Source organism: Bos grunniens, chromosome 14 (assembly GCF_055505025.1).
Source record: "Bos grunniens cultivar Pamir isolate PY7600 chromosome 14, Bosgru_T2T1.0, whole genome shotgun sequence".
Lineage (NCBI taxonomy): Eukaryota > Metazoa > Chordata > Mammalia > Artiodactyla > Bovidae > Bos > Bos grunniens.
In genome coordinates this window covers 38,083,706-38,107,493 of record NC_141178.1, presented here as the reverse complement: position 1 = coordinate 38,107,493, position 23,788 = coordinate 38,083,706, and the positions used below count along the sequence as shown (strand labels likewise).

Here is a 23,788-nt window from a genome sequence, read left to right as displayed (position 1 = left end):
GACCCTTGGACTACAAGATCAAACCAGTCAATCCCAAAGGAAATTCAATCCTGAATATCCATTGGAAGGACTGATGCTGAAGCTGAATCTCCAAAACTCTGGCCATCTGATGTGAAGAGCTGACTCACTGGAAAAGACCCTGATGCTGGGAAAAACTGAAGGCAGGAGAAGGGGGCAGCAGAGGATGAGATAGCATCACTGACTCAGTGGACATGAATCTGAGCAAACTCTGTGAGTTAGTGAAGGACAGGGGAGCCTGGAGTGCTACAGTCCACGGGTTCACAAGAGTTGGACAACAATTATTTACCTAGAAAGATTGTTACATTTCACTTACTCTTCATAGGATTGTTGTGAGCTACAGGTAGGTGTAGAAGATTGTATTAGTGGCCACAAGTCTACCCCTCCCAGTATCTTCACTCCTTGCACTGTGACTTTGTAGCTCCTTCCAGTGATGAAAATGTATATTTCTAAACCCTTAATTTCTGGCAAGCCTTTGGGTTAGGTTTGGGCTGGCCTTTGTCTCATGGAATGCAGTGCAAGCAACAGAGTACCAGTTCTGAACCAAGACTATAGCTTTGCATGTTTCGGCTCTCACTCTTGGAACTTTGCTGATGCTCCCTGTGAATAAGTCCAGACCAGGCTGTTGAATGAGACACATGTGGCCTCACTGTCCCTCTGTAGTCAGCCTCACTGTCCCTCTGTAGTCAGTCAATTGCCAGAAGCTGAGATTGGAAGCTGACTATAGACACATATGTGAACCCAACTGAAACCAAAAGAACTGAGTCATGCCAAACATAAACCCAGACAGTTCAGGAGCTAAGTAAATGGTGGTTGTTTTAAGCTGTTAAACTGGGAGTGCTTTGTTATGCAGCAAAGCGAACTGATAAAACAGGCATTATTCTCATCATTGTACTAAAGAGAGGTACAGAAAGGTTAGTAACTTGTGCAAGGTCACTTAACCAGTAAAGTGGGAAAGCTATCAAGTATTACATCTGTCTCATGGGCCTACACTCTCAGTTCCATTGCGCTGACTCTTTTGATACAAATGAAAACGCCTACCTTAAGTGCCTCCTACAGGCTCTGTGTTGGGCTAGATATATTTCCTACATTTAAGAAACTTAAAATCTCCATTTTGTTTTTCACTAAGCAAACTGCAATGTGATACTTTGATACTTTTGTCCATTCTAGTGCTTTCATCTCAAATATATTTTAAATTTATTTTTCACCTTTTAAACCAGATCAAATGCAACCACCTCTCAGAAACCTTCCTTGTGTCCAAGACAGAATTAGAGTTTCCCACCTGTGGTTGATTGCAAAAATAACCACCATTACTCACTCCTTCCTTTATCCTCACCCTTTGTAATATGACTTTTCATATCATATAAAGGAGATAAAATCTACTTCCCTACCCCTTGAATCTAGACTGGACTTGTGACTAACTTTGGGCAATAAATGTGGCAGCCATGCATGATATGGTTTCAGTTTTGAGATGAAGCCTAAGAGGCCTTGCTTACATGCATTCATTTTATAGGTGACCCTAACTGCATCATGTGAACAAGACTAGACTAGCCCTGCTGAAGGGTGAGAAACCATACTGACCAGCAGTCCATCAGCTAGGTTGTCCCACTGAGGCCACTAGACATGTGAGGACCCAGCAAAGATCAGCAAAGCCAAACCACAGTGAACACTGCTGTATGTGGTGGCCAGCTGAGACCAGAGGAACTGCTCAGCTGAATCCAGCCTAAATTGCCAGTTGCAGAATCAAAAGCTAAATAATCGGGTCATATTAAGCCACTAAATTTGTTATGAAGAAAAAAGATGATAGATACAGATCCCTTTGTACTTTTCTAGCATTTTTAACCTTATTTTTAGAATAGCACACGTATTTGATAAAAGTTCAATCAACGAATAAATGATTAAATATTCAATTACACTGAGATAAGATTTTTCAAACAAAACAGAAGTCTATTTTTAACTCCTACCTTCCCTGGTTGTGAGACAGAGCCATATTCACAGGGCCTGATACTTACCAGGGGCGCTCAATAAATGTTAGTTCTCATTGATCCTGTATGTGAACTGAAATGCCAAACAAAACAAAAGCCAGAGCAAGCACTGTGGCACTGAGGCACGCAGGAGATTTTTCTCCTGAACCCTTTCAAAATCAGGACAAACTCTCCTGGTGTTTGTGAGGTGGAGATCTAGGGCAAGGGACATTCTTTTCCCCCCTGAATATTGGCAAGCTTCTTTCTCTTCGAAAGTAGACGCTTTTAAAATGATCAGAGCTACTCAAGTCACCCAGTTTCAAAGAGTAGGAGAATTATGCGATAGAAAGACCATCACAAGAGGCATTCCCACTGTCTTAAGGCTAATGGTTCTTCACTTTGGTTGCACAGTAGAAACACCTGGGAAATTTTTAAAAATGCCTCTAGACAGACAATAGGTTTAATTAGTTTGGGGTATATTCTGCACACAGGGACTTTTAAAAAAGGTCCTGGATTGACTTTATTGAATTAGTCAAAGTTGAGAACCACTATTCAATCCCTCCCCAGAGTGCTTCTACTGGTCAAGTGATTATTATTGGATTTTTAAAAAAATAATTTATTTATAATTACAACATTGTGATGATTTTTGCCATACATCAACATGAATCGGCCACAGGTATACATGTATCCCCCATCTGAATTTTTGTTTCTTTATTTATGGCTGCACTGGGTCTTTGTTGCTGCACACAGGCTTTTTGTAGTCGCAGTGAGTGGGGGCTAACCTTCAGTTGCAGCGCTCGGGCTTCTCAGTGCAGTGGCTTCTCCTGCTGTGCAGCATGGTCTCTAGAGCACGAGGACTCAGAAGCTGTGGTGCATGGGTTCAGCTGCCCCATGGCATGTGGAATCTTTCTGGAGCAGGGATTGAACCAGTGTCCCCCGCATTGGCAGGCAGATTCTTAACCACGAGACCACTAGGGAAGTCTCTGGATTTAACTTTCAAAGAAGACCTAAGTAAACTTTCTTTTCTATATGCCTCTAATCAAAACACAGCACTGAGACCCATAGCTGGAAAATAATAATTTCTTATAATGGACAATGACTGACTCAAAAGGAATTAAGGAACAATTATTGGATGAGTAACTTCCTGATGATGAACTCAACAAGCATAATATGAACACGTGGCATGGTCTTAAATGTCTCCAAGGCCTTAAGCATAATCGGGTATTCAAAATTTTATTGCCCTAAATTAAAGCACCGCATAACACTATAAATTATATTAAATAAAAAATTCAAACTAAATTACTTTGAAGCATGCATGCCTGCTCAGTAGCTCAGTCATGTCCGACTCTTTTCAACCCCAGGGACTGCAGCCCGCCAGCCTCCTCTGTCCATGGGATTCTCCAGGCAAGAATACTGGAGTGGCTTGCCATCTCCTCCTCCAGGAGATCTTCCTGACCCAAGGGATTAAACCCCCATCTCCTGTGTCTCCTGCATTGGCAGGCAGATTCTTTACCACTAGTGCCAGCTGGGAAGCAAGCACATTAACCTAAAATCTTTGTTTGAAAATGCACCTTATATGAATAACAATTTATCACAAATTAAGGTCTAATTTAATGTTTAATATGATTTTGAGTTCAGATTCAATGTGGTATTTCAAAAAACTGTGGTCTTTTCTTCTTAATGTGTAAGTGGCTCTCACATGGCAACAGCATTATTTTTAAGGACTTTTTTGAGGGTGGGGTGCAGGGCACAAAAGTGCTAGAAAATGATAGATAAATAATAACTTATGCCATAAACTATACAATGCGTGCAAACTGCTTCCGTACCAAAATTTTATCCTCAATAAATTCCATAGTTGTAATTACAAATAAACCTCCAGCACATATTCAGAGAGTCAGAATTTTTCTAAGCCATGGTTTTCAGGAGAGAAAAATCTGGCTTGACTCTGATTTCACAGAAATGGAAAACGAGGTCCAGAGAGTTTAACAAGTCAAGCAAAGCCCCCAGTACCCAATGACTGGAACTCAAGCCCAGGAAGTCTGAGCTACCAACCTCTCATGTCTCTGGAGACAGGCACAGGGAAGATAACAGCCCATGGTCACTGTGGCTGCCTGGGACTGACCTCTGTTAACAGGTGGCTGTGTTGCTAGAGGACCTTGGCAAAAGGAGAATTAGTTATCACTTTCTATCCCATTTCCTCTTATGACAAAAAGGCTGGGGCCAACTCTAGCCATTTACTACATTAGGTATAAATATAGTTACTGTACTCTTTCTATTCTATTATTAAATTCTTACATTAACATGGTACATGTGTTATAATTAATAAACCAATGTTGGTACACTATTATTAACTGAAGTCCATATTTAATTCTCGGAAAGATCCGCTGGAGAAGGAAATGGCAACCCACTTCAATATTCTTGCCTGAGAAATCCCATGGGCAGAGGAGTCTGGCAGGCTACAGTCCATGGGGTCACAAAATAGTCAGACGTGACTTAGCTAAACAACAATACTTAGTTCAGATTTCCTTAGTTTTTTACCTAATGTCTCTTTTTTGGGTTTGTTTCAGGATCCAATGGATTATCGAAAAAGCAAGACAGCTCCAGAAAAACATCTATTTCTGCTTTATTGACTATGCCAAAGCCTTTGACTATGTGGATCACCACAAACTCTTGAAAATTCCTGGGAAAAAAAAAAAACTTTTGAAAATTCTTCAAGAGATGGGAATACCAGACACCTGACCTGCCTCTTGAGAAATCTGTATGGAGGTCAGGAAGCAACTGTTAGAACTAGACATGGAACAACACTGGTTCCAAATAGGGAAAGGAGTTCGTCAAGGCTGTATGTTGTCACCCTGCTTATTTAACTTATATGCAGAGTACATCATGAGAAACGCTGCACTGGATGAAGCACAAGCTGGAATCAAGACTGCCAGGAGAAATATCAGTAACCTCAGATATGCAGATGACACCACCCTTATGGCAGAAAGTGAAGAGGAACTAAAAAGCCTCTTGATTAAAGTGAAAGAGGAGGGTGAAAATGTGGCTTAAAGCTCAACATTCAGAAAACAAAGATCATGGCATCTGGTCCCATCACTTCATGGCAAATAGATGGAGAAACAGTGGAAACGGTGACAGACTTTATTTTGGGGGCTCCAAAATCACTGCAGATAGTGACTGCAGCGATGAAATTAAAAGACACTTACTCCTTGGAAGGAAAGTTATGACCAACCTAGACAGCATATTAAAAAGCAGAGACATTACTTTACCAACAAAGATCCATCTAGTCAAGGCTATGGTTTTTCCAGTAGTCATGTATGGATGTGAGAGTTGGACTATAAAGAAAGCTGAGCGCTGAAGAATTGATGCTTTTGAACTGTGGTGTTGGAGAAGACTCTTGAGAGTGTCTTGGACTGCAAGGAGATCCAACCAGTCCATCCTAAAGGCAATCAGTCCTGAATATTCATTGGAAGGACTGATGCTGAAGCTGAAACTCCAATACTTTGGCCACCTGATGCGAAGAACTGACTCACTAGAAAAGACCCTGACGCTGGGAAAAATTGAAGACAGGAGGAGAAGGGGACGACAGAGGATGAGATGGTTGGATGACATCACCGAATCAATGGACATGAGTTGAGTAAACTCTGGGAGTTGGTGATGGACAGGGAGGCCTGGCGTGCTGCAGTCCATGGGGTCACAAACAGCTGGACACGACTGCGTGACTGAACTGAACAGGATCCAATCCAGGATCACACATTACATTTAGTTTCTTCTATTTTTCATTAGTTCAACTGTGTGTTGGGACATGTGTGTGGGGGATAGAATCTCTCTCCTATTTAGCCAATTAAGGGCAAAATCCTACAAATTACTGTTCTCAAATGCCTTAATCTAAAAGAAAAGGGCATACGTTAAAGAAGTTATCTGGAGTTTTAACTATGAGAAAAATACTGCAGTTAAGAGGGAGTTTAGGTTAAAAAATTTTTGACACTTGGAGGGACCGAGAAACATGATCTCTGACTTCAAAATGGATTAACAGTCTAAAAAGTAAGGAATGGGGCAGGGGAGTGTGAGAGTTCAGAGTAATAAAAGTTCATATAGAATTATAGTAATGCAGAAGAAAGGAATATTGTGAAATATACTATACTTTAGGGAACTCTGCATTTGTAAAATCCATAGAAACGCAGTCACAATCTTCTTGCCAATATTTGTATAAAACGTTTTCCAAACAAGACTGATTCATCTTACTCTGAAATGAATTGTTAGATCACAACAGAGCATGTTAAAAAGTTTGCATCCCTTATAGAAATGCCAAACATTCACTCTGCCTGACGCTGTACTATAAATAGGGAAATCCAAATGCTAAAAATGTTCTTCGAGTTGCCAAACATAGATCTTTAGCATCCACTTCCTACTACAAATGACTCATCTTTCCAAAGTTTGAAAATGAAAGCTAGTTACAATTCACAGAGAAACGGTGTAGCATACATTGATAAAAAGACAAAGATATTTCATTTATGTGTATTTCTTTTTCCTTAGATCATATCTATTGAAATCTTCAGAATTTTAAGAGGTTTTATTAAAGAGTAGTTACTCCCATGAGAACTGGATTTTTAAATTAAAAACTAGAATAGCCAAGTAACATGAATATTATTAGAAAATAATAATGCTGACTTAAATCATATTGAAATTCGTTAGCTTCATTTGGATATAATAGATGTAAAATGTATTAACTGTAATAAAATAAGTTAATAATGAAGTCATAACATGAAAACTAATAAGTTCACCAAAGAGATGGGACAAATGAAGCCCCGATGTCCAAGAATACAAGGAAATTAAACTCTAAGAAATTTTACTTGATTAAGAAAAATAGGACTCTTGGGAAGAAAGCATCCTTAGTTGTAAAGAAAATAATAAAACAGGGAAGTGCCACTGATTTATGATGGGTATTTCAAGACAGTGTATGTCTCTCTGTATATTTTACAATAAGAAAAGAGAACATAAATAGTATAGGGATTTGTGTAGCACACTTGAGGTTAGGTTGAAGAGGTAACTGCTGATTTTTACTGAGAGCTGGGACAAGAAACTACAGGAGATGCTCATTTGATGTGGGTGGAGTAAGGCAGGCCAAGAGTGGATTCACACTTTCTTCTAATCAACTGACTGTATCACTGGACTTTAATCTTCCTTCTGCATCTCACTAGACCTCATATTATCCAATTACCAGTCATTTACTGGAGGATGGCTAGATTCCTTTTAAACTGAATACAACTAATTATTGCAACCTCTTTTCCTGGCTTTATTAAAGGCTTTTTCACCTGTTTTGACTTGTCCAGTGACATTTTAGCAAAGTTCTCCAGGAGGTATCTTAATTATTTAAACATTTTATGGTACACAAGAAAGAAGTGACTTAAATAAAATTACTCAATTTTAGGTAAGTTATTATTCAAGACTATATGTCATATTCATTTAAATACAAACTTTAAAAATCCTATTTTGATTTTTCCTATTTAATAAGTGATGTGCTATTTAATTAACTTCACATTCAGTATCTAATGAAATACATGACTTGAAGACAAATATTTGAAAAAGCACACTGGTATATAACTGATTTGCAACAAAATATATGAGTTTAAAGCTATAATATATTCTTATATCAAACTTGAAAATAATTGTTTTCATTAACATATATCTGGGTATCTTACACTTTGAACAAACACAATCAAGCTATGATAATTTTTGTATTTACTTATAAAACGAGATAAGACAAAATGTCTTAGGTGGCAGTTTGTAAGCATCTCTCTGCAATTAATACATATTTTGACTTGTCTGTGTAGTCAGTTTATCCAGAGGAGTGTGAGGATATATACAAGGATATGAATAATGTTTGTTTCTAATAAATAAAAAGCCAAATTGTATGTGATTGTCATTACTTTTTCTTTTTTTAACATTGAACTTTGTATCGGACAGATATCCTAATAGGCTAACATAAAACTTACCCAAATACATTAAGATATTTAAGATTCACAAGAAGTGTAATTCAACAGATGGGCTTCCCAGGTGGCTCAGTGGGTAAAGAATCCACCTGCAATGCAGGAAATGCAGGTTCGATCCCTGGGTTGGGAAGATCCCCTGAGAAGGAAACGGCAACCCACTCCAGTATTCTTGCCTGGGAAACCCCATGGACAGAGGAGACTGGTGGGCTACAGTCCATGGGGTCACAAAAGAGTCAGATACGACTTAGTGACTAAAACACCACCACCACCAGAATTCAACAAACACCCATGTAACTATTACCCAGTTGAAAATAAAACGTGTCCAACACTGTGAGAAGCATGTAAGAGTTTTGACCAGATGACTACGGCTTATAATGTCACATCAGTGCCTCTATGCTTCTCATCTCACTAATCAGCCACCCATGAGATGTATAAAAGCCACCATCTGTCAAGGTACAGGATCCACCCAGTGAAGAAGTGCAGAGGAAGAAGGACAGCAACCACGTCTGGTCTTTCTCCCAGTGCTGCTGGGTGATGCTGTGCAGGACAGCTCATCTGACAACCTCATGACACAGGGCCTGGAAGCCTGGGTTTACTGTGAAGCATTAATCACACCTGCTTTGAATTCTGCAAGGACAGAGCTTACAAATTCTTCCCCCAACATAAACACCAAGAGACAAAGGGTGGACAGTTCCCAAACCAGCAACGTCACACACGCTGTGTGTAGTTCTGCTGGCTGGCACGTGTGTTCAGAGGCCCCAAAGGGATGTGACAGTCCCTGTCACAGTCCCCGACAATCCCTGCCACAGCAAGCTCTGCTGTGACACAGAAGCCACCTGGGGTGGCGAGCACGGAGCCCTAAGGCCTAGACTCCTGCAGGTGGTCCTCCCACCAGTGCTGCCGGCCCTCACTGCCTGTGGGACCTTGAAGTTACCCACCCTCTCTGAGCTTCAGTTTCCTCTTCAGTAACACGGGAATCATCCTAATAGTAGTAGTAGAGGAGTCGGGCAGATTAAATGATTTAATATTTGCAAAGAGCTATAAGACCCGCACCTGCCTCACTGTACATACAATATAGTGCTTGTTAAATAGAATCTTTAAGTGTTTACTTCAACTTCCTTCTATTGGTATATGTCTCCTTTTGTAACAGACAAAGATGACACACAACATTGGTGAGAACGAGATTCCTGTGTGCCTCGCTGTGAGACGCCAGGCCTGATTCCCTACAAGGATACAGACGAGCCTAGGCCGGGTGGTGCTCTTCTGGAGGTGCAGACACTGACTTCCTGGTGCTGGGGGCACCTGTGATGGAAGCTTGGCTGTCACTCACACACGCTTATGATCAGGCCTCATGTACCGTTCCCAGGGATTCCAGCAGAAAAGGAACAAGGAGGCAGAACGAGAGGCAGGGCTGCCAGAATCACAGGTGAGGCAGCAACTGCCCTGCAAACTGCATCTTTTGCATCTTTCAGGGCCTGCCCAGCCCTCCAGTTAGCAGCACCTCCCAGGAGCCCCTGTGGGAGTAGTAGGAAATAGCCCTATCTCTGTCTTACTTCCCTTCAGAGTCCTTAACTCAGTTGTTAAAAATAATAAAACAGGACTTCCCGGGGGGTCCACTGGATAGGAATCCACCTGCCAACGCAGGACACATGGGTTTGATCCCTGGTCTGGGAAGATCCCACATGACCTGGGACAGCCGAGCCCGTGTTCACAGCTCACTACTGACCTGTGCTCTACGATAAGAGAAGTCACCTCAATGAGAAGCCTGCACAGCACAACAGAGAGTAGTCCCCACTTGCGCAACTAGAGAAAGCCTGAGAGCAGCCACGAAGACCGGGGCAACCAAAAAATAAACAAACAGATAATGATAAAATAAAAACTACTTTTAAAACAGACAAAATAAAAGTACCCTTGACGAATGGAGGGAAATAGTTTAGTAACACCTTGATTGATTTTTCTTGATGTCTCTGTCATTTCCTTGAAAACAGCATCATATAAATATATTTTACATATTTTTAAATGGTTAATAAATTCAACTTTATAAAGATTGTCAAATATGTTTTAAGGGGATATATATTTCTTTAGAAGAAAACCAAAGCAGATAATGTACATGAATGATGTCCCAAGTGGTAGAGTAAAAGAACTCCATGAGGTGTGTAAGACTAATCCTTATATAAATTGCATAAAAAGCCGAGATGGGTATGTCATTTAATAGTCATTAGATGACAGTCATCTAATAGCTGATTGTATACTGATGTCATCATAACCATAATTTTAGAAATAGCATAGTTTATATCATGAAGGAAATGGCAACCCATTCCAGTATTTCTTGCTTTGAAAATCCCATGGACAGAGGAGCCTGGTGGGCTACAGTCCATGGGGTCTCAAAGAGTCAGACACAACTGAGCATGCACACACACACACATACACACACAGTTCTTATCTAAAAAGATGCGGGGAGTTCTTCTTACAGATACCAGCTGAGACTGGGGAATATGACAAATCTCTCTCTGAAATAAGAACACGGGCCATGAATACGGCTGGGGGTGGCCGCGCACACCTGCTCTCAGGCCCACCCTGGACCAGCTCTCGTGCTGTGTTTGTGAACATACAGCCTGCAGCCTGGCAACACCTTTTTCTGTTCTGGTAAGAAACACACATGCACACACATACACACCCTGAGTCCCCACACACCTGGGGCTGTGCTCAGGGTAGTGGGGAGTGGGGTGAACACAGAGCCTTTAAGAAGCACAAACCCCAAGCCTTGGTCTGGGTTTACATTTCCGCCAGCTCGGTTTCCAATGCAGCGTTTGCGCACTGCTTTGAACCTTGGCCTTTATAGTTGTTGTTGCCTTTAAAGTTCTGGAGCATTCTGAGCATGGCGTCTTCTTGCACTGTCTCTGGCAGGGCACGTCTTACCTCAAGGCACATCTTTGAGTTTGTCTTTTTTCCTTGTATCTCAGGCAGCCCCTACTTGTTTCTGTGAGTCATCCCATGACACGCATGGGTTATTTTCCACTGATTCCGACATCTGAATGCTAATATGCAGGGAGCAATCTCAAAGCAGGTCTAGTGTGTTTAGAAGGTAATTCTCACCTTTCATGATTTTAATTTCTGTTACTACAGTATCTAGAAAGGCAGGCTGCTATCTTAATGACTTCTTCCATGTGAGACATGCAAAACGCAATGTGAAGAAGTCACTTCGAGGAAAACTATCTTCCCACGTTATGACTTGCATCTACAGTCATGGAGGCTATTAGAATTTATATATATATATATTTTAAAAACCTCTAAGCTGATATACTGCTCAGGATTTTGAGATTTCCCACTGCTCTGTGCTGTTGCATTCTGTATGCACAGCACAGATTCCTGGCAACCCTATTACAGTGAATAAACAATGTCTTCTCTGTCAGATCAGAGAATGAATAGTATCACACAATTCTCTTCTAATGTACAGCCTCCACTTCCTCGATCCAGCCCCTTCAGAAGAAAACAGGCAGAATAAGGACTGGAGAGGAAGGCATTCTTCTCGCCCTGTCAATCTGGAACGGCATTCTAGCCGGCTCGGGACGAAGTAATGTCAACTCTCTATCAACTGCTAAACAGAGAAAGTTGACAAGTTTATTTTCTTTTAAATTGGATCATAGATTTTTGCATTTCTGTGTGTGTGTGCCCATGAACATCTTTCTCGAAGGAAGGAGGCAGTTCATCAGCTATAATCTCAGGCCTTGGCCAAAACAGCTTTTAGCTACAGACTCAGAGCAACAGGGGAACTTCAGAGAAATGACACAGCAATTTGTGTTAAAATATTGGCAGCTAATTCATGAATGCTGGAGCTCACTAGGAAATTCAGCTACCTCTGTGAACATTTTTATTCCCACTAAGCTCATGATTCACAAAGAAAATGCCTAGAGTTACTTCCCTGAAATATACTGTATGATGCTGACAGATTTCTCTTTAGTGTGTCTGTCTCATATTCACTCTCTCTATTTCTCTCTCTCACATACACACACACATACACACAAATACCCCTTCCCCTCCCCCAAAAGAGGCATTAAGAATATAATCTTCCCAACAAGAAAATTCATTCACGAGGCATTTATCAGCAGCCAACGATTTACTTAGTAGGTATCTTTATAAAAGAAGAACATGGATTTCTTTAAAATCTTCCATATTCATAAGTCTTAGTTGGCTAAAAATACCATGATTCAGGTTTCCCCCCGCCCATGATGTGAAACAGCATAAATCTTATTTTAACCCCTAAAAGGAATTAACCAACTCTTTCCTCTTAAAAGAAGAAATGCTATTTTTACAATCAGACCACACTGCCTTCTGCTTTCATGAATATCTGAGAGACACTGAAAAGAAGAAAAAAAAATACAGCTTCCCCTTTCTCCCCTTTCTCCCACACATTCTGAGTCCAGCTCAATGGGCTCCCAGACTCTGCTGGCATTCTCCTGGTAACACATTCAGAAGAGACTGCAGGAGATCCCAGTAGCACGGCTTTCTTTCCTCTGGCCCCCTCTCCTTCTCTCTCTCCTATCACTCTAGGTTTGTACTAGACGAAACAATTAAGCCTTTGTGCACTCCCACTGCAATCTGCAAATTCTAATGATGTGCCCCCGTCACTGGTACAATGGTAATATTTACCTTGGAGAAATGTCTGTCCAAATAAGTATTCAAAATGCTGGCAAAATCTATTCCCTTTGAAATGTTGTGGTGTTGAATGTTCTCTCTTCTGTCTTGGCCTATAACCAAAGAGAAAGAAAGTTAGGGAAAAAGAAAAAGATGGATAAAGACTGTGACAGATACTGGTCTAGTTCACTGTAAAAATCCAAACATAGAGCTTTATATTCCTTCTTGAACAAAGCAAACTACAAAGAAGAGGCAAAACTACACACAGTAGTGAATGAATAAAAAAAGGCCTCAAAACAGCAGCCAAGTCAACGTGTAATCAAATACACACCAATTTCCTCGCTCTTTCCTGATGTGTCCCCATTTTACAACAAAGCCATCTATGTGTTATTGGAGTGATATTAAAATTCAAATAACTGTTGTCTGAACTTGAGATAAAACAGGTGATTTATTTGAAGAGAGTATATATGCTTTGAGGTAAGGTAAGCTGTGATTAATTGTGAAAATGTCTTATTAAAAGCAGAATCTTTGGTGCAGCATGAACAGGGCAGGCCGAATGACATGCAGATCTAGTCCCGAGTGTTCCTTCATCTGATCCACTGTGAAAATGGGGAAGATGTGCAGGAATGGAGGAGACTGCAGGGATGACTTCAGTTCATCTCACATCCATGGCTCTGCTCTATGGCCAGTGCCCTGCCTCTCCTCCACCCCACTTTCCTCTCCAATTCTCTTCCCATTGTCTAATAAACATCTCCTGCACTGAACCTCTATTTTTACATAAGACACCATGATAAAAGTAGTAAGAGAGGGATGATGGGAGAAGGATGAAATGAATGAATAAATGAATCTCCAAGGAGAATATCCTAGAAGTTGACTAAGATTCAGAATGGCTTGATTATTTAACAGACTAAGGTATAATTCCTGATTTAAAATCTAAAAAACTGAATACAACATGAGCCTTCTAGATCTGCGTCCAGTGATGTTCTTTTATTAGAACCACACATAATCGCTTAGACTGAGACTTTCTATTTTCCACAGCAGAATCAGCAGATTATTTATACTATCTTTAGGTACATCTATTGTTTCCCTGATAGTTACCAAGTAAGAAAGCGGCTGACTTTTCCTTGCTGCTGCATTTAGCTACATTATTTTTTTCCTTAAAAAAAAAAAAAAAAGAAAGAAAGTCTAAAAAGATTAGAATAAGTCACACAGTCAAGGGCTGTTGTTCTCCAACTCAACTCCAGGTCTTTCCACTGTCAATCAAGCAAATAGAGAGAGCAGGGCTTCACTGGGTGAAGGGCTTGACAGAAAAGAGCCATCTTTCAATCTTTCATTAGATTTCAAATCAAACCCTCCTCCTGAGCTCCTGCCATACAGATATATTTAGATACAGATTCCAACTGCAAACCTCTCCACTCTCCCATGTTGCCACTGTCAATCCCAGAGAACTCTCTTGAGTTCATTAGTGATATGAGCAAAATTTACTATCTAAAGCAAACTGCTACATTAAAAAAATAAAATGAAAAGAACAAACATGCTTCTTAAAAAGCCAAATCTTACTAATATGTACGGGAGTTAACTGGCTTGCGTATGCTATCTGTATTACTAGACAGGAGTTGCTGCTGCTACTGCTGCTAAGTTGCTTCAGTTGTGTCCGACTCTGTGCGACCCCATAGATGGCAGCCCACCAGGCTCCCCCGTCCTTGGATTCTCCAGGCAAGAACACTGGAATGGGTTGCCATTTCCTTCTCCAATGCATGAAAGTGAAAAGTGAAAGTGAAGTCGCTCAGTCGTGTCCGACTCTTTCTCGACCCCATGGACTGCAGCCTACCAGGCTCCTCCGTCCATGGGATTTTCCAGGCAAGCGTACTGGAGTAGGGTGCCATTGCCTTCTCCGAGACAGGAGTAAGGAGTCTGATTTTAAAACTGAACACATTATTTGACCGCTAATTTAATAACATAAAAGTGGTACATAATTTTGCATTTTCAGAACATGCATTTCACCAGTTAGAAACATTCCAGGAAACAAGGTAATCAAGACAGTGTGGTACTGGCACAGGATAGACATCTAGATCAATGGAACAGAATTCAGCATCCAGGAATAAACCCGCATATCTATGGCCAATTCATTTTTGTCAAAGATGCCAAGACTATTCAATACGGAAAGAACAGTCTTTCCAATAAAAGATTTTGGGGCAACTGGATAGCTCCATGCCAAAGAATGAAGTTGGATCCTCAACTCAGACTGCATAGAAAAGTTAACTCAAAATGGATCAAATGCCTAAATTTAACAGCTAAAACTATAAAACTCTTAGAAGAAGACATAAGGGTAAGTCTTTACGAGCTCAGATTTGGCACTGGTATTTTAGATGTAATACCAAAAGCACAATAATTAAAGAAAAATAGATAATTTAAGCTTCATCTAAATCAAAAACATTTTTTATGTTTTAAAGGATACGATCAAGAAAGTGAAAAGACGACCCAAAGAATGAAAAAATATATGTGCAAATCATATCTGATAAAGCAGCGGTCCCCAACCTCTTTTTGGCACCATGGACAGGTTTTATGAAAGACAGTATTTCCACAGATTCGGGAGGGGGATGGTTCAACCAGTAACGTGAGTGAGCGATGGTGAGAAAGATGACACTTCATTGTTCCCGTCGATCACCTCCTGCTGTGTGGCCTGCTTCCTAACCTGCGAAGGTCTGGTCTGTGGCCCAGAGATTGGGGACCTTTTATCTAGAATATACAAAGAACTCTTATAATTCAATGATGAAAAGACAAACAACCCAACCAAAAACAGGCAAAGGATTTGAGTAGACATTTCTCCAAATGGGGCTTCCCTGGTGGCTCAGTAGTAAAAAATCCGCCTGTCAATACAAGAATGCAGGTCCAATCCCAGGGTCGGGAAGATCCCCTGGAGGAGGAAATGGCACCCTGTTCCAATATTCTTGCCTGAAAAATCCCTTGGTCAGAGGAGCCTGAGGGGCTACAGTCCATGGGACTGCAAAGAGTCAGACACAACTGAAGCGACTGAACACAGCACAGGGCAAACCCAAGTGTAATTTTTGCTGGACTCCCTGGAGTTGTTGCACTAAAGCAGGATCACCCAGCTCCACTGAAAACTACCACAGTCTGACTGAGACAACCTGAATATACTTTTGTGTGGACCAAGTTTTCCTTCAGGTCCCATCTCAGACCGTGACTATCTCTGAGTGTGGACAGCAGCTAATTACTGCAAACGATGACTGATCTAGTCAAACAGAAATCCTATCTTTTCCACGCTGACTTCTTTTTTCTGCTAAATGGAATTTCAGGGTTTCTGAAACCAGGTATCTACTCAACTATGACTGCCTCCCACCCCGCCCCACCACCACACACACTAAATCAGCAGAAGCCAAGCTCAGCACTTCTTCTCCACCAGCTTCTCTGACAGATAGTTCTCATGGGGACTCTAACCAGGGTCTTAACATGGATGAGGTCATTCATAAGAGGCTCCAACAAATGGACTCTGGGAATTCATGTTGGGTTTTTTTTTCCCTTTTTTTTTTTAATTGGAGGATAATTGCTTTACAATATTGTGTTGGCCTCTACCATACATCAACATGAATCAGCCACAGGTATACATATGTTCCCTCCCTCCTGAACCCCCTCTCATCCCCCACCCCATCGCACCCCTCTAGGTTGTCACAGAGCACTGGGTTGAGCTCCCTGTGTCACATGGCAAATTCCCACTTGCTATCTATTTTACATATGGCAAAATGTATACATTTCCACACTCTTTTCTCAGCTCGACCCACCCTCTCTTTTCCCCACTGTGTCCACAAGTCTGTACTCTAGGTCTGCATCTCCATTGCTGCCCGGAAAATAGGTTCATCAGCACCATCTTTCTAGATTACATATGCATGCGTTAATACACAATACTTGTCTTTCTCTCTTTGACTTAGTTCACTCTGTATAATAGGCTCCAGGTTTACCCACGTCATTAGGACTGACTTGAATTTTGGTGACTAACCTGAAGGCTCATTCTAGCTAAAGCCTCTTAGAGGAGCTAAAATAGAATTTGGATTCTGGGCCACTGTGACCCCCAAGGGATTGGTTAAACACTTGACAGATGGCCTGGCCCAGTTGCCATTGCTGAAAGGAGGTTTAGGGAGAGGAACACTTCTTGAAAACTATGTCCTACGGCCCCTCCTAGGGCAGCAGTGATGATACCGTTAGCAAACCTTGCGATCTGGGTAGATAAATACTGGGATCTGGTAGTACAGATCTGAGCAACTCAACTCCAAATTCAAGCTTGACAGGCCAGACATCTAGTCAATATGAGATTAGATTCAAGGAGCTCCTTTATAAGGAGACGTTTACTCAAGGAGTTCAATGAATAATTCTCAAATTTAAAAGAAATTTAAAGGTGACCTATAAATCCAACCTCAATTGATACTTGAACCCTTTCTCCAATGTCTGTAACTTCTAGCTCGTGAGTGCAATGTCAAAATATACTCAGCTAAAAATAGCAGTTAAATACTCTAAGCAATGAATCACGGTGCCTAAGATACAATAATCACTCAATATTTATTCACTGTTTGAATGAGTTTTTAAAAATCAGAGCAGACTCCAGGATATTACAGTAATGAAGCTGCTCTCACTTGCAGTCCCTGAAGACAGAAAAAGGAGTAGGACTGTAGGTCTCTCATGATCGACGTATTACCATGGCAATATAGCACATGTGCAAATGCCAGCTAAGTAAACACTAGCTTATCCATGTTCTAGTGGAAATAAGGGCTTCCCTGGTGTCTCAACAGTAAAGAATCTGCCTGCCAATTAAGGAAATGTGGATTTGATCCCTGGGTCAGTAAGATCCCCTGGTGAAGGAAATGGCAACGCACTCTAGTATTCTTACCTAGGAAATCCCGTAGACAAAGGAGTCTGGCGGGCTACAGTCCGTGGGGTCCCAAAGAGTTGGACATGACTTAGTGATTAAACAACTGCAGCAAAATGGAAATAAACCAATAAACAAAACCTCAACATGCTATTCCAGCTTATCATGGATTCCCTCCCATAATGAAAGGTGTCTAGGGGCTTCCCTAGTGGCTCAGTAGTGAATCATCCATCTGCTAATGCAGGAGACATGGGTTCGATCCCTAGTCTGGGAAGATCCCACATGCCCTGGAGTGATTAAGCCCTTGCACCCCAACTATTGAGCCCACACAGTCTAGAACCCGTGCTCCTTAACAAGAGAAGCCCTCACACTGCAATGAAGAGTAGCCTCCACTTGCTGCAACTAGAGAAAATCCCGCACAGCAATGAAGACACAGCATAGCCAAAAAATAAATAAATCAAAAGAAAGGCTTTGAGAAGGAATCCCTTTCTGTATCTGGGAAGCACTGTTAGGTTTGAGCTAGGGGTAAGGAAGGCTTGTGGCTGTAGACTAGTTTGAGTCCTGGTTCTAATCTCTAGGGTTATGCAGGACAAGTCCAGTACTGTTCTACAGGGCAACATCTAAAATACTTAAAGACACATATTTAAAGAAAGCCCTGTTCTCCTGCCTTTGAGTGTCCCCTTCTCCATTTCAAAGAGTGTAGTTTTGAGTATCATCTAGCGTGACTCATTTCCCTGGTTCGCTCCCTGGAGAAGGGAATGGCTACCCACTCCAGGATGCTTGCCTAGAGAATTCCATGGAGAGAGGAGCCTGGTGGGCTACAGTCCATAGGGTCGCAAAGGGTCAGACATGAGTCCATAGGGTTACAAAGGGTCGGACATGACTGAGTGACTAACACTTTCATTTTTCGCATGACTCACTCCCTTGGTGGCTCAGACAGTAAAGAGTCTGCCGACAATACAGGGAACCTAGATTTGATCCCTGGGTAGGGAAGATCCCCTGGAGGAGGGCATGGCAACCCACTCTAGTACTCTTGCTCAGAGAATCCCATGGACAGAGGAACTTGGCTGGTTACAGTCCATGGGATCGCAAAAAGTCTGACCTGACTGAGTGACTAACCCTTTCACCCGTTAGCATGACCCAAAGAGAACAAAGGCTGCAAAGAGAGAGGAGATGAACCCTGGCCAGGCCTGCTCACGAGAGCAGAGTAGGCAGAGAGCCCAATCCAGCTGCAAAACGCAACTCAGGAACCAAACACAACATCTGATGGACAAGGTAACCTCGATCTGATTTAGGAAATCATCCTCATCTGGGTTTCAGGGATGGTGGGAGGGGAATTCTCAGGACCCAGCTATCACAGGGACAGCAGAGCTCTCACAGCAAGGAGCAACAAGCTGGAGAATCAGGAAGGTGCCTGCTACCGTCCTTGAGGTCCAGTCATGGCTACAGAATCTTGCCACTGGGCAAGGAGGCAGGGTAAGAGGCACAATTCTTGGCAAGATCATGATAGATCATGGTATCCAAAGTAGATTATGAGTTCCAGACACTGAGACAGATGGGAAGAGAAAGAGTTAAACTTAGAAGATCCAGCAGTGAGTCTCCTGGGAAACTGGAGTCATGCCTGGGATACCGGATCTTACGTCTGGATGGTAAGGAAGGCTACTTGGAATGTAGCGGTGAGGTCATCCCAGTGGTCAGCATTGAGGCAATACCATTCTTAGTGTGGGAGATCAAAATTCAACCAACACTCAGTCAGCACTGAGCAAGACGACTGTGGGCAAGACTTAGAACGTGATGGGCGGAAGCCTTACACACTGTGGGTAGGTTTAAACATCTGAAGTATTTCCTGCTATAGGGAGAACAATTTAAAAGCATCAATTCTTCGGCACTCAGCCTCTTTTATGGTCCAACTTTCACATTTGTACAAGACTACTAGAAAAACCATAGCTTTGACAGATCAGGTTTTCTAAATAAAAGTGTAGTATCTGGACTGACACATGTAAGAGTCCTGTGCTCCTCTTCACGGGTGCAGTGCTAATTCATCTGGAGAATTGCCTTCGAATAAGAGAATGTCAAAAACTGAAAGACTCAGCCCCCAGCATGTCTCCTCCTACCTTCTCGGTGTCCTCCCAACTTGGTCCTCTTCATGTATCATCTCCCCCGCCCCAGGGGACTAAAGATCTCTCTTTACTGCCTTTTTGCAAGTTAATTGGTGGCAGTGGTAGTGAGGTGCTCTTGACATCCCTGTGCTATATCTGCCTTAGATTTAGGTCACTGTGTTCAATGTCAAGATGTTCTCCAATTCTGTTTCCTTCATTTGTTATTATATTAGCCATCTCACCCAGTTTTGGGCCATGCTTATTTCTAGTGTTTTACCCAAGTGAGTCCTCATGTTTCCTAGAACAGGATTAGGTTCAAATTGCTGTTGTTGTTTAGCTGCTAAGTCGTATCTGATTCTTCGCAACTCCATGGACTCTAGCCTGCCAGGCTCCTTTGCCCATGGGGTTTCCCAGGCAAGAATACTGGAGTGGGTTGCCATTCCCTTCTCCAGGGGATCTTCCTGACCCAGGCATCCAACCTGTGTCTCCTGCTTTGCAGGCAGGCTCTTTACCGCTGAGCCATTGGGGAAGCCCTAGGTTCAAATAACAGAAACTTTTCCAGGAAGAGAGCAATTTGCTGTTTCCTCTCGACAGACTTACAAAACCAGTTATTAATCAAGTTCATTATACATCATACCCTGTCTTTGTCCAAATATTAAATGTTAGCAGTGTGATACCCTTTTGGTTAAAGAATCAAATATATCTCTAAACAAATATGTGCTATTTGTTATTAATTCTGCTGAATTCTATAATGGGTTTAAAAAAACTGTCAGTATAATAGATATCAACCTCAAAACAAAGACATATTCTTCTGTTAAAATTTCAATATTGAGCCTTTCACTGAAGTGCTCCAAGAAAACTACATAGTACTCAATGGTATGTGTACATAGTGCTCAAAACTACATATGCTCAATGGTACAGCAATTATATGGGCTAAGGTATACTGTGAAGCCTGGAGACGGAAATGGCAACCCACTCCAGTGTTCCTGCCTGGAGAATCCCATGGACAGAGGAGCCTGGCGGGCTACAGTCCATGGGGTCGAAAAGAGTCAGACACAACTTAGCACGCATGCATACTGTGAATATTGGAAAAACATAACTTATGATGCTTCCTTCCCCTGCATTCTTATTTTCCTTGGGCTGCACTTCTCTTGTTGAGCTCCCTCATGTTTTCTGGCCATTTTTCTTGCTGGTTCTCCCAGCTGTCTCATCTTTTCCACCCGCCCCCCTCACCTCTGCTTTAGCTCACACTTCCAACCTTCCTGGTATTTACCATGTTAACACTTCTAGTCGTCACACCATCTGATGTCTCTTGCTTCATTTTCACACAATCTAACAGCTGAAATCCCCAGTGTATGCAAAGCAACAGTCCATTAAGAAAAGAGTGTTTTCTGGGATTTTGTTTTCCTTACTGAGAACAAAAAAAATGGAAAAGTCAAGGAAGAGTGGTTCACAGAGATGTCAAAGAGAGACCACTCTGCAGGTAAGATGAAGGAAAAAAAAAAAAGGATTTTTTTAAAGCATCAAAAAGATTATGACACTGGGAAAATAATTCCTTCTGAAAATCCCCTTCACTGGTGTGGGTGGTTTGATGAAAATAATCCCCTTTCCAAGAAGACTATATTCAAGGGAACGGAAGATGAAAATCCTTCAACACAGATCCTTATACTATCTACAATATAAGGAACCCAGGGAAGCATAGATACAGTAATAATACATATATTGAGTCATTAATAAATGACATTTTATTAGACATTAATAAATGACATTATTATTAACAAAAACTTCTTTTTCGTTAGTATTGTCACTTGGAAAGAGGCTTAAAATGACACCTTTTACTATAAGCCTTATCTGTAAGTCTGCATCCCAAGGGAGCAAGGCTTGGGCATGAATTTCTTGCAGTTTCAATATTAACAGAGAAAAAATAAAAATGACCAAAGCACTCAACAGTGAAAAAAATCCTTTCTTGGTGGCAAAAATCAGAATACTTTGTTATGCAAATTTAATGTATTTAAGGAAAGCTGCATGCCTTTCAAATATCTGAACAAAAAGCAAGGTAGCATAAATGCTAACATTAAACAGCTTAGTTTCGGAACTTAAATCTTGCTTCAGCAAACAGAAAATAAACTGACTCCTCTAAAGGTTAGTTTATGAATGGGAAGTTAAAAAATATTTAAAGACATCCTAGCCAATGTAAATAAACAGGGAATAATAACCCAGGCAACCAAAAAGGTCATTCATTCATTCATGTCCTTATTTACCTTTCAATGGTATTTCTTTGCTAAAAAAAAAAACTAAATATTACTCCATTCCCTCCCACTCTGTGTATCTGGGAAGCTGTCTTTTGGACTGAGTCTTAGGCTGCTATATATTTAGCCTATAGCTTTGGCTAGGTTCTGCCTAATGATGGATACTTAACTGGGTAGCCAGCAGGCCACTGCTGTTGTTTATCCCAGAGCCCAAGATCAGCCTCTGAACATGTCCTGATGAGGAATAACCACTGTTTTATCTCCTCCTGGGACCACTCAAGGGGTGGCGAAGGTGGAGGGTTGCTGATCACCGATCTTTTCTGGAAGAAGTTGTGCAAATGGGTGTATAGGTGTTTGGTGGTGGGCAGGAGTATGGTGGGCGGGGGGCAGGAATGTAAGAAGACTTCTTCTTGCGTAGGAAGCTGAGGAAAGAGACCTGAGGTTTGCCCACGTGTACATTCAAGGTTCAAAAATTCACAGAAAAATACCTACTGCTAGGAGTCCTGGCCTCAGAGTAATTCAAGACAGAAAGGGCCCTTCCCTCTCTTCTTAAGGTTCTGAAGAGCTGGCTGTGAGGTCTGTGTTGACCTGAAGCAACAGCTCTGTGGGGTCAGAGCACAGGTCACACTTGAGCTCTGGCTATTTACCCCATTATTGAAAAATTGTTGTCTGTAAAGTCTCTGAGTTTCAAAGGGGTGTGCAGGGGTGTGACTTGGTGCTTATAAAGGGGAAATTTGAGAGATGCACACAGGAAGAACACCCTGGGAAGCCTGGAGGTAGGTTGCCACCATCCAAGGATGTACCAAGAGCTGGAGAGAGGTCTGCAACAGGTCCTGTTCTAGTACCTTCAGGAGGGAAATGGCCCTGCTGACACCCTGATCTAGGATACACTTCTAGATCTAGAATACATTTCTGATGTTTAAGCTACCCAGGCTTCCCAGGTGGCTCAGTGGTAAAGAATCCACCTGCCAATGCAGGAGATGCAGGAGAATCAGGTTCCATCTGGTTGGGAAGATCCCCTGGAGAAGGGAATGGCAACCAGCTCCAATACTCTTGCCTGGAAAATTCCATGGACAGAGGAGCATTGTGGGCTACAGCCCATGGGGTCAAAAAGAGTCAGACATGATTGAGCAATTGAGCACATGCACACGAAGCTATGCAGTCTGTGGTACTTTATTATGGTGATTCTAGGAAATTAATAGAACTAGTACATGAAAAAATGTTTTCCAAGTTTCTATATATATACGGGCTTCTCAGGTGGTACTAGTGGCAAAGAACCTATCTGCCAATGCAGAAGACATGAGACACGGGTTCCATCCCTGAGCCGGGAAGATCCCCTGGAGAAGAAAATGGCAACCCACTCCAGTATTCCTGCCTGGAGAATCCCATGGACAGAGCAGCCTGGCAGGCTAGAGTCTATGGGGTCACAAAGAGTCAGACATGACTGAAGTAACTTAGCATGCGCACACACACACACACACACATATATATGCACATATGAATCACTTTGCTATATACCTGAAACTAACATAACACTGTAAATCAACTATACTCCAATAAGAAATTTGAAAAAAATAATAAATAGGACTAAGGTGTTAGCAAGGCAGCATTTATCACTTTGGCTTCTCATATCAAGAAGTTTACACAGCAACCCAGCAGCTACACTGGAGTTATTTCTTCACTGTGTATGTGTGTTAGTCACTCAGTTGAGTCTGACTTTTTGCAACCCCATGGACTATAGCTCGCCAGGCTCCTCTGTCCACAGAATTCCCCAGGCAAGAATACTGGAGTGGATTGCCATTCCCTTCTTCAGGGGATCTTCCCCACCCAGGGATCGAACCCGGGGTATCCTACATTGTGGGCAGATTCTTTACCACCTGAGCCACCAGGGAAGCCCATTTCTTCATTATATGAATTCAGGTGAACATTGAAATAACAAGCAGGTTCACATAAT

General features: G+C 41.8%; 1 protein-coding gene across 3 annotated transcripts in view; it reads right to left on the bottom strand.

The window, feature by feature from the left end:
- PAG1 (phosphoprotein membrane anchor with glycosphingolipid microdomains 1) overlaps positions 1–23,788 on the bottom strand; it is a 160,804-nt gene that overhangs the window by 53,837 nt on the left and 83,179 nt on the right. For 2 of the 3 annotated variants that reach the window (XM_086336412.1, XM_086336414.1), the window contains one exon: positions 12,623–12,720. The gene's annotated coding sequence lies outside the window, so the exon portion shown is untranslated. Of the gene's footprint in view, positions 1–12,622; positions 12,721–17,507; positions 17,593–23,788 lie in introns of all 3 variants that reach the window. The other variant, XM_086336413.1, reaches the window with a different exon arrangement.